The sequence below is a fragment of the Schistocerca serialis genome, chromosome 8 (assembly GCF_023864345.2).
Source record: "Schistocerca serialis cubense isolate TAMUIC-IGC-003099 chromosome 8, iqSchSeri2.2, whole genome shotgun sequence".
NCBI classification, from domain to species: domain Eukaryota; kingdom Metazoa; phylum Arthropoda; class Insecta; order Orthoptera; family Acrididae; genus Schistocerca; species Schistocerca serialis.
In genome coordinates, this window is record NC_064645.1 from 259,300,908 (window position 1) to 259,314,877 (window position 13,970).

Sequence of the window (13,970 nt, forward strand, 5' to 3'; positions counted from 1 at the left end):
AACTGTCTTTCCTAAGGATGTAATAGATATAGCCCTTGATTCCCTTATAAGCCTGATTTCAAAAAAGGTGCATTTTCAGATACCTTGAAGTGAACCAACATCTTGCCTCTGTATAAAAACAATACAGGAACTCACTGGAGAATAATAAGTCAATTGCAACAGTGTAAACAATATAAATAATTATTGAAACCATAGTAAAAAATCCTCTTTAACAAGGCCCAATATAGATTTCGAAATGGACTGTCTACAGTTGTGTTATGTACCTTACACAGCTTTGAAAATAGACTACACACCTATGCCACTCTAGTGGCTCTTACCAAGGCCTTTGACACTGCTTTACATAATATTTTAATAGACAAAAAGAACGTTATAGAACAAAAGGCAATAAAACCGTCTGAGATCATATTTAACTAACAGAAGACAAATGGTTATCATATCTCCAAGCAAATAATCTGATTTTCTGAATGTAAGATATCGGGTTCCACAGGGGTCTGTGCTATGACCTTTACTATTATATATGTGTGTGAATGGTTAGGCACGGCTTGTGCCATGTAAACCTGTGATGTAAGCATACGTCACCACTTGCACAGCATTTCGTACAGATGAAAAAGTCAAGATACAAATGGATGACCTATTGATGAAAGAGGCAACTCAGTGGTTCAAGCATAACAGAGTAGGGCTAAATGATTAGAAAACAAAATACAGACTTTCTCATCCGAAATCTTGATGCTGACCTGTAAAATCTCAAGGAAAAGTCAGTGAAATTGTTAGGCATCCATCATGACAATAAGTTACATTTTAATACCTAGACAAAAAAAGTTTTCAATAAATTATCTAGGTTAGTGCAATGTCATAAAGAAAGACCAATATTCTGTGACCACAGAATACGGGAGACTCCTCTTCTATTCTTTGGGCCTGGTCCAAGCATTTCATGCAACTCCCAGATCATTTATTACTTTGGGTATTAATGGAAACATTTTGTAATGGGGTGGCATGACTCACAAAAATATATTACCTCTTTAACTGATCCATATTTGAAGAAGTATAACTTCAGATTCCAAAATGGCTACCACTATATCCTTTATGTAAATAGTATGTAAGATCACTAAGGGAAAAAATTAAACTGTAAACTTGCCAATTTTCTCCATTTTTGTTAGCTCTTCTGAGTATGACTGTATCTTTTAATAACTATTTAAATTTTTTTCTCTGTGACATTAACCCATTTCCTTATGACATAATCACGGAGATAAAATGTCCTTTCTTAGATCCTCCTTAATTGTTCTGTTCAACCCTCAAACTTTATTGTTATGATGGCTGACTTACATAACATTTACTTCAGATCCTGCAGTTTTACGTTTGTGCATTAGTCCTCAGGATAACTGACAGAGTGCATCAATGCTTGTGTTTGCGATATCTTGATACATGTAATACCTTTCTGGATTTCCTAAAAAAATATACCTCTTCTCATCAGTTTACTATATAATAATCTGTTTTGCATTAGGAATACTAATGCCTGTTGGTCAGTGTTGTGGGATGACTTAATATCTGTGTCTCTACTGAAGTTGTTCTGATATTCTGAAGTTTTTCAGACAGAAAATCATCCAATACTCACTTTGCCTTTTGTTTTAGTAAGTTAAGCAATCGATTATCATTCATAGCCTGAACTCTTGTAAATATGCTGCACATATAAAACGTAGTAAATTTTTTTTGATCTATTACTGTTCCTATTGTAAGTTTTAGTTCCATAGCATTCTGCAGATGAAACTTCAGTGTGCTTGATGGACGTTCATAAATCTGATGTGGCTTTGTACAGTGACTCCTGGGAAAGAAAAATTCGATATTTTTGTTGTCTCATGTGCTTGAACTGTTACAGAGCACAAGGGGGTTCTGTTTGCTATCTGTAGCATGATACCTTTTATGTTATGAGTAATATGTATCGAGATGAGCACTTATGAATGATCTACATAACAAAGACAAATTTAAGTGCAAAACATACTGAATCAGTCACGCTTCTTGTACAAATAAAGCACTCCGTCATCAGGCCACAAGTAGCCCACCGGTACCATCCGACCACCGTGTCATCCACAGTGGAGGATGCGGGTAGGAGGGGCATGGGGTCAGCACACCGCTCTCCCGGTCATACAATGGTATTCTTGACCGAAGCCGCTACTATTCAGTCGAGTAGCTCCTCAATTGGCATCATGAGGCTGAGTGCACCCCGAAAAATGGCAACAGCGCATGGTGGCCTGGATGGTCACCCATCCAAGTGCCGACCACGCCCGACAGAGCTTACCTTCGGTGATCTCACGGGAACCAATGTATCCACTGTGGCAAGGCCGTTGCCCTTCTTGTACAAATACTAGACCAAAATTCCAGTTCAGCATCTTAGAAATGTTTGTGAAAATAATTTAATAAGTGTGTATTTTTTGTGATAAATTACATTCAACATTCTGATGAATAATATATAAAAGTATGTAAATAATAATTTTTATTATTATATCACAGCGTTAAGGAACATATTAAAACGTAAGGTGTTGCAGTTCTTAGAAACTGTTATGCTAGTTTAATGCCATTTATATATTAATGAGCGTGATTTTCCTTTAAACATGACGGTAGATTTAAATAACTGCAAGCTTGGGAAATAGTATCGGTAGGTATATCAAACAACTTTGTGGCTGTTGCATGTACAGAAGTATGAGTTATCGAAAAGTTTATCGTGAAGGATTGTAGTCATTGCGACAAAATTAGAAATTGACCTTCGTCTGTGCGAATTTGCACAGGTTGCCCAAACTCTTACAGGAATCGCCAACGCGTGCGCGAGTAATGAGTGGGTGTGCAAATGTCTATAAGGTACAATACATATGTAGAATTGTGGACAGTTGGGAATGTGAGTCTCACGGGAGGCGTGCAAGGGATAAGTCCCTCCAGTCGCGCTATTCATCTGTGTCCTCGGTGGCTCAGATGGCTAGAGTGTCTGCCATGTAAGCAGGAGATCCCGGGTTCAAGTTCCGGTTGGGGCACACATTTTCAGCTGTCCACATCGAGGTATAACAACAGCACCTGTCGGCAGCTGAGGTTGTCCATTAGTCATCATTTAAAACATTTAATGACAGCATATTACTAACACAAATCAGCTTCTCGAAGTTATCATGTTATTTTTTGGAATCATATACCATATACAAAAGGCACTGATTACAAATTAGAATAGCTGTTACGCTGTCTGTACTTGCAGAAATCTGGTCAGTCCAATGACGTCACAAGTTTTCATTTATTATCTCTTTTCGCCTAAAGGCCAAACAGCTATCTCTCAAGGCTTTGGAGTTTTAAGGCCTGTCCACAGGCAATGATCTGTTTGTGCAGTTAATTGCGCAAATGCTTATGCCTGCCATAGATCGCTGTAACCCTAAAGTTTCGTTCAAGTGAAGCTATCATAACCAAATGCAGCCATGTTCAAACTGTCTCTCATGCGCATGCATGACTATGTGACAGCTTCAACCATCAGAACCCATTGGGTTTACTCGAACGCATATTTCATATTTTTCGTTGTTTGGCCACCTTCAGCGCTACTTGACACCTTTGCTCTCTCCGCAGATGTGCTTTGGTGGTTACTTCCCACTTGTGCTTAGCCCTTCTTGTGGTGTGTTCACACAACAATCTACTTCTCACCCGCCGTCGGTCGGCATAGAAAAGAAATTTCCGTGGCAAGTGAATGCACTGTCAGACAGTAACTTTAGAGTTTATTTCATTTATTCAGTAATGGAGGAAATTTTAGAATGGTTTGTGTTCACAACTTGTGTTGTGAGAAATAGAAAGCCAGATCAAAATGGTCCACACAGTGCCTGCTTAAACGAAGATGTTTTCGCACATAAATTTGCATTATGAGTTACATGGTGAACTTGATGATTGGGAAATTTTTTGAGGAAGGATTTAGAAAAGTGCGTTATATTTTGACAATCATAATTCCCGGTATATAAAACTTGTTTGAGGACAGCGATTTCGCTGCATAAGCAGCTGATGGTGAAATTAAGATTTCTGGAAACAGAAGCTGCGAGGTCCTAGAATGTGCTACTCCAGTTTCAAAACAAGCATTGAGTGAAACAAAACCCAACACATGTGATGCTATTATCGTTGTCCTGAAGGACGGTTTCATGAAGGCAAGTGAAGTACTGCATCTCAACTGCGTCAAGTTACAGATAATATCTTTTTCAGTTTTAGACATGTTATAGAAACAGTATATTCTAATAAGTTATATACATGGTCAATGAGTTGCAGTTCAGTTTGTCGAGATTTCCAATTCCCTGTCTGAAGTCTACCAGCAAATTTTGCGCCAGAATATAAAATTCTATTCTGTGTAACTGGAAAGTTTTGCTTCTCTTATTCTGGTAGTAAATTCTGTAGTTCAGCTATAAATCATTCTTGTTATGAACCACATATTATATTATGAAGTAAAACAAGTTTAATAATAACTATGTTCCTGAAGGCATGGCTCCAAGATCTTCCAACATCAGCTTAACACAATAATCTGACTGTACTCTTCTTTAGAACAAATAGGATCTACTTTTTGCTACTCTGTCACAACTCACATTAAATTATGGCATAAGACACTACTGGACGAGAGTACACTAGTAGTCTCCTTGGCACTAGATCGCAAAATTCATTGCTTTGCTAACTTTTTGTGGTAAACAGCCAGCACAGATTTTTTTTTTTTTTGCTTTGTGCTGTTTCCCTGTTTGCTGTTGGGTCAACGTTTCACAATTTTTCTGTTAAAGAATTATAAACAATTGTCATCTTATCCATATCGCTGTAGTCCCTGCTTTTTATTTTCCACTAACATATATACATCGTATACATTTCGATAAATTCACCAATGAACTCTCTAGAACATTGAGGATGGAGGAGTTGCCACATTCTTCAGAATAGCCATAAATTTAATGACATAGACATTCAGAAATTTTCCCTAGAGCAGCATATGGAAGCATGCGCAACAGAAGAGGAATTTCATAATAAATCATCCATTATAGTAAGTGTATACCGAGTACCATTAGATAATTTTAATCTGTTCATAAATCATTTTGAGGCTCTCTTGGCCTATTTAATAACAAAAAAGAAAGAATTAGTAGTTGCTTGTGATTTTAATGTAAATTTTCTTGAAATGTCTTCTGCTACGAACTTATTGCAGTCAGTAGCATCGTCATTCACCTTAATTTGTACCGTTAACTTTCAAATTAGAATAGCTAAGGGCTCAAAGATGGCCATTGATATCTTTATACAAATGTCCATGGAACAAAATTATATTACAAAACCATTAATAAGCATGCAGTTCCTTTTGCTAAATGTTAGTACTGATTAGGAGATAAAATCTACCAAATCTGAGTTCAAGAGGGTAGTCAGTGAGCCAAAAATTGGTTGTTTTAGGAAACTCCTCAAAGACATGAACTGCAGTGGTGTTCACTACTAATAGCACGAATGAGAAATATAACACATTTATTAACAATATGTTAATTTGTTAGCATAAAGCATAAATGATACATGGCTAACAGATGTGTGCAGAGTTGCTGATTTTTTCAATAAGTACTTCGTAACAGTTACTGAAAAGATGGGATTGTCAAGTTTTTTTGATGATGCCAAGGAATATCTCAGACGATTCACTACAAATAACTACAGTAATATGAGTATGAACTCACAACATCAATAGAAGTAATGTCCACCATAAAATCCTTAAAATCAGAAAATTCTAGTAGCTATGATAACATACCAACAAAGTTGATTAAACAGTGTGCCTCTGAGTTTAGTAATTATTTGTGTAACCAGTCTTTTATCAGTGGAAAATTTCCTGAATGGTTGAAATTGGCTGAAGTTAAGCCTTTGTATAAGAAAGGAGATAAAGACATACCACCCAACTTCTGTTCAATTTCATTTTTGTCTATATTCTCAACATTTTTAGAAAATATAGTATGCAGTCGTCTTCTTAAAAATCTGATCAAAAAAAACATTATTCAAGCCACAATTCTGATTTATAAGGGTTCCGATTCTGAGAAGGCTATCTACATATACAGTGAGAATGTATTTCATCAAAAAATAAATTATAGGCTACTGATATATTTTGTGATCTGTCAAAGGCGTTTGACTCTGTGAGTCACAATATCCTTTCAAGTAAATTACAATATTATGGTGTAACAGAAAATGCTACAAAATTGTTCAAGTCCTATATCTCTGACAGACAGCAAAGGGTATCAATATGAAAGAGAAATGCATTAAGCTATCAGGCATCATCCAACTGGGGATGAATAAAAATATTCCATTTTAGGGCCATCACTTTTTCTTGTATATATAAATGACCTTTCATCAGTAACATTACCAGATGCCAACTTTGTTTTGTTTTAAGATGATATAAACATTGTAATAAATAGTAAATGAAGTTTAGCCTTAGAAAGGTAGGCTAATTAAATTTTCATGGACTTTAGTAAATGGTTCATAACCAGTTGTCTGTCACTACGCTTGAACAATGGTATCATAGGTTACCCATAGATATTATGTGTTTACTTTCAAGCCATAGATAATAAATGGGTTGTCTGCTGTGGATGAGTGCCATCATTGCACATTGGAAATATGAATGTGATTTTAAATTTTGTTGTGTGCATTGATTTAAATAATTGGTTGTTTGCAATTCATTTGGTACTTAGTTTCATTCCTAGTAAGCATGAGTAATTTGGACAAATAGTTTTTTATTTTAGGAGAATTTTTAGTTTTTCATTTTCGTTTGTAGGTATGAGTTTATCTGTTGCAATGAATCTGGATAGCTTAAAGGAGGCTATGGTCATAGACATGATGGCGACCATTCGATTTTTACAAATGTCTTATCTTGTTGCCGATTACATTCGATGTCATGAGTGCAGCGAACATATGCTCCTGACAAGTGTGTCTGCTCATCGTACTCACAGCTTATTTGTATGGAGGGGTAGCAAGGATCGGTTATGGCGGTCAATTAGATGAGGAGCATGGTTTGAGAAATCTAAGCCCGCCTTGAGGGATATTATAAAAATTACATACTGCTGGTGTTTGAGGTATAATGTTTGGCTGTGTGCATGAATGTCGTGTGACTGAGCGTACCATAGTAGACTGGTACTCTTTTCTTAGGGACGTTTGTGGGGAATATATAAAGTACAGTGGCCATGGGGGGGGGGGGGGGGGAGGGTGCGCTTGTTATAGTCGAAATCGATGAGTAGCATTTTAACAAAAGGAAGTACAACAGGGGGAACCTGCAGTAGGATTATGGGTTTCGTGGACTGTAATTCCAAGTCCAGAATATGATGATGTAGTTTTTAAAGTAGTTCCAAATAGAACAAAGGAAGTTTTGGTGAAATTAATTGAAGATCATATTACTGAGGGTTCCTTAATTATTTTCGATGGTTTTTCTTCATATGGGGATTTGGGGAATAGGGGTTTTCAGCATCTTGTTGTTAATCATAATGTCGAATTCAGATCTTCATCAACTGGTGCTTGTGCCAGTAGTATAGAAGATCATTGGTCAGCCATAAAATCTGTTGTAGGTAGGGGAAACGACGGATTTCGACACTACAGAGTCACTTAGATGTATATTTATGGAGGTGTAGTGTATCCGATACATATTACCCATTTACATGTTTCCTTAAACGTTTGGGCAAATGTATCATCCAAAATTTGTTAGTTAATTACAGATTGGGAGGGGGGTGAGGGTAACTGACAATTATTGAGGAGGGTGGGGTTGGTCGATATGGTTAAAATATTGATTTGGAATTCTTGATGTTCAACTGTCATTCTTCATTTTCTTGTGTTACGTAATTTTCTTCTGTGGATTTTTTTAACTTGTTTTCGTTGATATAAATGTGTATGTTTGTGTATGTGTGTTTTTTTGTAATGTTGTGTGTCTTGCGTATGTGGGTATGTGATTTTTGTTGATGTCTTTCTAGGGGAGCTTCGGTTTTTTTGCGGAGGAGTTTGCATGTAGTACAGTTATTTTTTTTATTTTTTTGTTGTACTGAATTCGTTTATTTTGATGTATTCCAATGTTCTATTACATTGTTTTGCTTTACGTATCGGTTCGCCAGCTGCAATATGTAACACAAATTTTGCAACTGTTGCTCTTTTTCCCTTTCGCAGCACTAGTATCACTACGATTTTTCGAGTCTATACTAGCACTACTAAAAGCGAAAAGACCGACACACGTAAAATTTGTATCCCGTACTTCAGTTGATGTATACAGGTCAACTGAAGTACGTGATACTGGTGACAGCTAGACGAAAAAACCGATATACATAACATTGATGTGATTTATCTATATAGGTCAACTGAAGGGCAGGATACAATTGTTCTGTATGGCCCTATTTTTCGCCTTCAGAACCACTAGTATTCTATTCTTCAGTTGATGTATACAGGTCAGTTGAAGTACAACAGACACACATTATAAATATAGTTATTTCCCATTGGTAGCACTAGTATTCTATTCTTCAGTTCACCTCAATAGCTCAATTAAAGACTGGGAAATAATTTTCACTGCTGTTGGTTTTCTTGACGTAGCTAGCAAGACTATGATAACTTTCAGTCGATACTATTAGCATCGAAGGCAAAAAAAAAAAAAAAAAAATGTGTATCCCATACATCAGTTGACCAAATTTTGTGTGTGTCATGTTCTTCTGCCTTTGCATAGTTGAAGTGAGGTACAGGTTGCCAATGTAATGTACATCGATTATCTCGTTTTTTTTAGCAATAGAATCCTATTCTTTAGTTGATCTATATAGGTCAACTGCAGCATGGGATACAAATATCATGTATGTAGATCTTTCCGCCTTCAGTAGTAATATTATCTACATAAGATCAGACTATTAGAGGTAGCGCAGGCGAAAGAAACAACACCTGTAAAATTTGTATCCCGTACTTCAGTTGACCTATGTAGTTCAACTGAACAATAGAATACTAATGCTAACGAAAAGGAAGAAGTCAGTGTGTGTTACATTTTTATCCCATACTGCAGTTAACCTATACAGCTCGACTGAGGTTCGAGATACAATTGATATATATGTTAAGTGATGTATTCGATGTTACCGCTATTTCTATCCCTTTTCTCCTTTATTTTTTACAGAAGTACTAGGACTCAAACAAGTTATATCCTTAACTTTACGGTCGAAATAATACTGGCCGCGATAAATCTCTGACATCGGTTTTCTCTCCTGCATTCCTTTGTTTACGAACACTCGTCTTTGCTGTTAAATCCGTGGAGGTAAGAATAAGGGGACCCCCCACCCCTCTTATGGGTCATCATCCTCCTTCAGCTCCTTTCCCGGTTCCCCCCTTCGCTTTTACTCTCCTTTCCCCCCTTTTTTGTTTTCCCATCTTCTGTCCAGTTTCCCCCCACCTGCTCTCGACTGTGGTGTCACATTTGCCAACTTTTTAGTGCAGTTTTCCAGTGACTATTCAGTGTTGTTTGTCTTTCTCGTGTTGCGAACAGAAACCATGCTGTCGCTATGTGTGAATTTTATGTCCTTTGCGAACAGAATCCAGACTATCGCCGTGTTTTTTTTTTTTAATTGTCTATTGTTTTCCCTGTCTGCTTCGTATGTATTTTTATTAGCGTCATCATCCCTGTGTTGTTGTTTTAAGTTCCACGATTTCTTTTCGCCTTGTTACTCTCTAAGTCTCCGATTTTATCGCCTGTTTTTTATTATTTGTTCTCTTGATCTTTGTCACAAAATCTGTCGGCTGAAGAGCGGCATACTAAGCTGCTGCCAGCAGGGGGGGAATTGAAATTCAATAAAAAAAAAAGGGGGGGGGAGATGGCGCTACGTATCCCAGCCGTAGTACGTTTTGAAGCCATGGGGGCGTGGCTCGCTGCCATGACACTGTGACCAAAACATTGCCAGTGTGCTATAGCACTGCGTGTATTAATGTCGCTAATTGCACCATATACGCATGTAACGTCATCAGATTGGTTGTTTCAAAGTTTTTGTTTAATAAAATCTCGTAAAGGCGAAATTCCGCGTTTCTTCTGATGAAAAATAGTTTTTAATGTAATATTACGAATAGCTAGTCTTCAATGTAAACGATACAATTTTGTTAATTCAGTAATCAACGTGTATCACAAGCTAGGGTTCTTACTTTACTTATTCTTACGATCATCTGATTGGACGAAGCAATGCCAGATTTACGAAAAGTGACGACGTCTTTTCCGATTTTCGTGACATACAAACCAAAACTTTTCAGTTGTTTGAATTCAGAATGATGTATTGTAGCAGCTATTTACTAATGTGTAACAGACTGATTGCGGTTCTGACCACCACCTATATCTGAAGAGGTAACCAAATACTCTGTCTTTGTTGTTAATTATTTAAACAATGAAGCAGCAGATAAATAAGTCTGATAAAATAACTCAATGTGAGTTAATGTTTAGCCAACAACCTGTCACATTGTGCACAACTTCATTCTGTTGTCAAGTGGAATATAACTGCGGAGAATCCCAAGAAATATAAATTATGTGTTTGTTGTACACAAAACAGGTACTTTCAGTTTGGATAACATTGACCCTGAGGAAGAAAACAAAACTCTTTGCCATACAGTTCATACACACTTCAATACATACACACATTTCTTCTCTTAAGTGACATGCAGCAGCTCTAATATGAGGCAAGGGCACTTTTTTTAGTAACTAACAAATCAACTGCAGCAGCAGCAGCACTTAAATGACATGTCTGTTAGCCAAGGCAGTATAACAGTGTTCCAATTTTCATCTGCTATGGTACACATTTTAATATTAGTAAGGAGTTCTACTTATTGCTTACTTACCTTAGGTTCCAATTTCTTATTTTGGTATGGAAGAGATTTCTTAACAGGGCAACAATGTCACAGTGTTTTTAGGTAGCTTAGGCATAAACCATTCTTCATTGAGCTTTGTTTATGTCATTCCCTATTTTATAACTTTCATTCCTTTAAATGCAAGCCTCCCTTGTCAAGCTGACAGGTATTTACAGTGGTACAAAATGAAATGATGAAGGTCTTGAGACAGATCATGGAGCAAAACTTTACATCATAGTTTGAGAAGTGTGGAATGTCTCAATCAATAAGCAGAAGCTTCATTGCTTGCCAATGACAAAGTTTTACCAACATTGAAACTAGGATTTGCTTTTTAAATCCTTGTCCTAATAAAAATATATGCTATATATTCCTTATTCATTCATAAAAAGTATGGGAACTGGGAATGAAATAAAGCATAAATATTAGGTACTATATTCAGAATTTTATTCCAGCAAAAAAGCTTTTCTTGATCTGTTGTTATCCACTTTGTTGAACTGCTTGTTACAGGTATACAGAAAAATTATTACAATGTGACTTTTCAGTTAACTGCCTTTTTCACAAGATTGTGGAATTTAAAAATAACAGTTCTATGTAAAAAAAAAAAAAAAAAAAAAAAAATATGAAATTGTAACAAAGTCCACATCATTGCTTGTTGAGAATGACCACATCATTGCTTGTTGAGAATGAGAGAAAGTCTCAGTCTCCTGACTGATACAAATGTAATACTATTTACCATTCCACATACATATGATTTATCACAGTGGTTTTGCATAAACCAGGAAAGTAGTCAAGCAAACAAACATAAGAAAATATGCAATCATTTATAAAATGTCTTACTAAAGATATAAACGTTGTGGGCTGTAGTTTCTGTACAACACATGGGTTACATTTCAATGGATTAGGGGAGAGACTGCTAGAAAATTTAGTGCCCAATGAAGTAGTGAAAAACCAATAACGCCCACCTGCGAACACTACTATCTCTCATTTTTTGAGAGTAAACCACTGTTGGACTACATCACAAAAAAATATAATTTGTAATGACACACAAGCAAAAACCATAACATACCACACAATGATGGGAATGTATTTCAGTGTGCCAAAAATGAGGCAATTCTATTTCTCATTAATATGTTGTCACTCGTGGAAACTTAATTAACAACACTGGCTACAACATACTACAGCATAGTCTGCCAAACAATGGCTAAATATTTCAAAAAGAAATGTATGTCCCATTTGGAAGCACACACATCACAAGCTATTGCAGAACCAGTACTGCATACTGGTATGGTGGAGTATCAATCACTTGGAAACACACTACATATAATGTAGTTACAAATGTTGGTTTGAGGAAGATATATTTGAAAGGTATTACACACACACATAAAATTATAATTGTCTGACTCCATCACACACCAGGAACAAATTTTCATAGATACACTGAATATGCTAGTACTAATAGTTTTAAGATACAGACATCACAAACATTTTGTAGCTGGTTATAACAACATAGACATAACGGAAAAGGAAGAATGTGCATCATTTATTAATTACAATAAGGTTACATTCCCAGTTTGCCTCAATATAATGAGTGCTTTATGCAAGATGCCTCACACACTAGACATCTGTGTACAAATATCAGTTACTGACCTTTAAAGAGTACCAGTTTTGTACAGGTTGTCTTGGTTTTATTTTCATGCAATGCATCACTTATTCTCTTGGCTGCATGTTTCTGCCGTGTCAGGAGGTATCGTGTGGCAATTGCTTTAATCAGCAGTATCATGATTGTCCAAGGGATGCTGATTTTTCATGTGGTCTGCTAACTCCTTAAACACTGGCTTGAATATGAATTCGCTAAGCACCTCAGACACACATTTGGAAAACTGATTTTTCAAAGGAACTTTAGAATTACTTGGAGTATAGCACCTGAACATTTTTTCTGTACACACACACACACACACACACACACACACACACACACGCACACAGATGTCAACAACATCATTCGATGGTAAAACCAACCACCCCCTACTCTTTCTATGAATGAGAGAATAAGCAAAATGGCTACCATCCCCTCTCAACACGGATAAACATGGTTCACATTTTAAGGTTTTCTCTAAGTGACGCACCACAAATCCAGCTATATATACTACAACATGGACTGCCACTTCAGAGAGATAAATTCCAGTAGCAAAGTAATCGTGGTCGTTGTCAGTTGTCGCTGCACTATTTTCCGTGCTTAGTAACTGCCACCGTTCCGAAGTGTTATTTATGTGATCTTCAACATTGGAACTGCTGAAAGTAAGAATGGGAATATCTTCCAAAGTTATACAATTCCCTCTTTCTGATCCACAGATCTCACTATGAATTAGTAGCATCTTGTATGCTGCAACAAACTGGCGAGCAGTGGGGTTGTTATTCCAACCACAACGACTTCGGATGGCACTAAAAAACATTTCCAAGTGGTCCTGAGAACATTTGTAAAGAGGCAGAAACTTCAATAGAGGAGCATGAGTTTGCGTCCCCACTACTTTGCTATACATGTGTAAAACACTGGATATACACACCAGGAATCCAATAAACCCTGTCTTTCTATTTGAGTCAACAACTCTCATTGCTTGAGGATTTGGACCAACAGTGAGTTCCTTGATGTACCTCTGTGCCTTTAAAAGAAATCCCTCTACAGCACTAAAATTTGCTGTATTTAATGCCTGCTTGAAACCACTTTGTAAAAGTGTTCTGGAATTGCAGGCATCAAAGACAGTTGAAAATGCGTATAAATTTTACTGTTGCAGATGCCTGTTCAAAACCTGGGAGTTTCATATCACAACAGTACTGTATGGCATCTGCCACAGAATTGCTAAGCAGCTGAGTAGCCAGTTTCACCTTCATTTTATTTAAAAAAAAATTTAGGTGACTGGCAGTGATCTTGTTGCCTATGTGGAGCTCTTCCTTGACCTATAATTTATGTAACAGTTCCAAAAAGTGCCAAGAAATGACACCACCTTTCTCATCCCAAAGAAATTTTTTATCTCCTAAAGCGTTGCGCACAAGTTTCAACATATGTGGAGGGTCTAGGAAAAATGACATTTCATGATCATTCCCTTCTACTGAAAAAGTACTTTTCAAAGTTTCAAAATTGAGATTGC